General features: G+C 39.2%; 1 pseudogene; it reads left to right on the forward strand.

The window, feature by feature from the left end:
• The first annotated feature begins 719 nt into the window (after positions 1-719).
• LOC149157536 (26S proteasome non-ATPase regulatory subunit 8 homolog A pseudogene) lies at positions 720-1,566 on the forward strand (annotated as a pseudogene).
• Positions 1,567-3,499: the final 1,933 nt, after the last annotated feature.

Below are 3,499 nucleotides of genomic sequence, written 5' to 3' on the forward strand. Positions count from 1 at the left end.
GTTACTGCAATATCCTCTATAAATGTGCACCAAATAACCAGTGTGCAATAGCTCTATTCAATGTACATACCAGGACTTAAACACAAAGACTTAATCCTCCAACCAACAAGCAACAATGACTGTAATCCACTACATATGCATAACAATTCACTCATGACCAACATATAAAATTAAATAGAGCGACCAACATTACTCACTACAGATATAACCAGCCTATACCTCACATCAGAAAAGTATTCATCAATTTCTTGACTTGATCCTTCCTCGATAATTTGTGGGAACTCATCAATTTTCCTTACTTAAAAATAATCCCTCGCTATTGAGCCTCTCAAGGCCTTGAAGGATGGTTGAAGGCTTGAAGTTTTCTGTATTATTTTTGTTTATAAAAGATGCCCACCTTTAGTGTTATTGCCTTCGACAGATGCTCAGAGCCATGGGTTTATTTCTCTAGCTCTCTATGCTACCCCTGCTCGCAATACTCTTCCACTCCTCTGCCTCTAAGAAATCATCGGAACATCAGAGACTGGAAAGATATCTCAACTAAGGATTCAACATCACAAGGCTCAGAGCTAACCTTTTCGTAACTATTTTCCTACTAAACCTCTTTCTTATTCTGTTTTTCCCTTTGGATTTTTCTTGCAGCGAAAGTCTTCTTCATAACTAGTTGCAGGGTTTGAAGGTGTCGAAATAGCAGATTATTGTCATTTCAAAGAAAGGAAAGCCATGGAAGGCATGCTCTCGGATGTATCTCAAGTATTTGATTGCTTCAAAGCCGCTTATACCAGAAATGATCTGTCAACATGTTCAACTTTACTGTCTCAACTGAAGGTTATGTTGACAGGATTTCCAAGCCTCCCTCCCTTGTACTGTGAATCACCTGCAGCGATTCATGAACTGATGCTAGCAAGGGATATTTTTGAGCATGTTGTTGTTCTCAGTGTAAAAACTGAAGATTAAGATGCCTTTGAGAGGGACTTCTTGCAGTTGAAGCCATATTACACAGATACAAGAGATCTTATTCCACCATCTGCTCAGGAATATCCGATCCTCGGGCTCAATTTACTGCGTCTTCTAGTGCAAAATAGAATTGCAGAATTTCACACAGAGTTGGAGCTCCTTTCACCTGAGGCACTTGAGAATCCATGCATTAAGCATGTTGTCAAATTAGAGCAATCATTCATGGAAGGTGCCTATAATCATGTTCTCAGTGCTCGGTAGGCAGTCCCACATGAAACTTATGTTTATTTCATGGACCTTCTTGCAAAAACTATCAGAGATGAAATCACAGGCTGTAGTGAGAAGGCATATGATTATTTATCACTACAAGATGCTAAGAAAATCTTGATGTTCTCCTCTAATTTGGAATTAGAGGAATACCTCCCTGAGGAGCATCCGTAGTGGGAGATAAGGAGTGGTTGTGTGTATTTCCATAAAGTGAAAGATTCTGCTCCAAGTAAAGAGATTTATTTATTGCAACTCATTAATAAAACACTGGTATATGCAAGGGAATTCAAGGGAATTGGAATGCATTGTGTAGAGATATTGGAATGGTTCTTACCTTGGTAAGAGGAGAGATATATATTAACAAAACCGGAGCGTGGTGATATTAAATGAGTTGTGAAACCATAAAATATGAACCAGTGGTATAAAACACATATAAAGCTACTACGCTCACTCCACCAGCAAAGAAACTACTGAGGATAGCACTAAGGAGGATTTGGGCACGAGACACTAACAAATAAACAACAACCGACATACTATTCGAGTAGGCACAAAAACTAAGAGGTAAATAAATGCAATGAAGGAAGGACTAACACTGAAGGAAGAGCGTTACTACGTGCAAATGTGAGTAGAAATTGTAGCTAGAATTTAGCTGAGAAAACATTTATGAAATGCAGAATTTATGGCAGAACTGACCTACACAGAAGGACCATAAAACAAGTGGCTGAAATATGAGTAGGGAAGGATATTGCCCGCTTTGATACCATGTTAAACACATCAACGACAGAGGAAATATGAAAGATAAACATTATATTACTTTTCTTATTAACAATTATACATATTTATTATACATAGAAATGACCCTTGGTTTCATATTCCAAGTGGTCCCTTCGACTCCCCTTGGTTGTTCAGCTTCCACATCAACCCTTAGAGGATTAGGTGTCCAACAGTTCCCTTAGTGTCGTGAAGATAACCACTTTAATTTCTTTAAGAACTTCATCGATTCTTTCAAATCCATCCTCGAAGCTGAAAGTCAATCAAAATCCTTCCTTCAACACATCCCATTCCACATGTTGTGGCGGAGCTCTGTTTCGAGGTACCAGTTCATGGGGATTGTATCCAAGGTATGAAAAAACATAAGTACCTAGTCACTCTATGGTTTCGTCCCCCATGCCTTTGTCCACTTTTCCAAGCGATTGTGTGGATCATCCTTCCCATTATACTTGTCAGTCATTCTCATATTAACATGTCCAAATCTTAAATTCATCATTCTCCTATAATCTCTCCATCCAACAAAACTATCCTTATGGGTACCCCACCATTGTGTGGGCATAGCGCAAAGTGCCAACTTGAAAATGGTGGTCTTCAGGAACTTCGCGCTAAAATTCATATAAAAAAATATCTACATTAGTCAAACCATCATAATAAGGTAACTTTCTTACCTTTGATGAAATGCAGCGCAATGACTTCAACATCATATTGCATCACAATGTAGATACGTCATGTAAGCGATTTTTCCAATGCTCTAATTCTTCATCCGAGTCAGAAGTGCAAGAACTCTCCCAATCCCATGCGATGCATCCATCCGTCATTGGAGTGATCCAATCCTGATATTGCCTTGTTATATTGTAGATTTGATCCATCTCATTGTCACTTTCTATGTAACCGTGGACTGGTTCCATATAGCATGCCCCTTCCGTAGGATCCAGTGGCGCTATAACCCTTAGTGACTTCCTTTCAAACGAAATTGTCCTCTTCTTCAAATTAATGACCCCATTCATGTCAATAGCCCAGTCGATTCCTAGGAACGTGGGGTAGGGATTACTGTCATCAACACTTCAAAGTCTGGTAATGCACTCGCACCTTCAATATAAACCGTTACTCCATATAATCATCCCATGGGAATGATTTTCTATTGATTCACCATTCTGAGCTGAATAAGGAACTACTACAGTGCAGGTCTCCCCATGCTTTCCCACATCTGTTTCAGTAGAACATTCACATCAGACCCTAGATCCAAAATGACCTGGTCCATTTCATTATCACCTGTCTACATTGTTAGCCACATCTCACATCCTGTTCATTCCTTATTCTTACCGATCTTTCTAACCATGTGTCGCTCCAAAGGAGTCTTTTCCCTATTGGCGCACTTGTCTATTAAGTCATGCAATCCTTCCACAACCTTCTTGTCACTTAGTAACTTCATACATGTCTCCAAAAATGTAGAGAGTACATAAGGATCAACCTCTTGTGTTGTACTGATTTCTGGTGTCTTTTC

Source organism: Pinus tabuliformis, chromosome 5_2 (assembly GCF_031772625.1).
Source record: "Pinus tabuliformis cultivar Carrire ecotype Pingquan chromosome 5_2, CPIR1, whole genome shotgun sequence".
Taxonomy (NCBI): Eukaryota; Viridiplantae; Streptophyta; class Pinopsida; order Pinales; family Pinaceae; genus Pinus; species Pinus tabuliformis.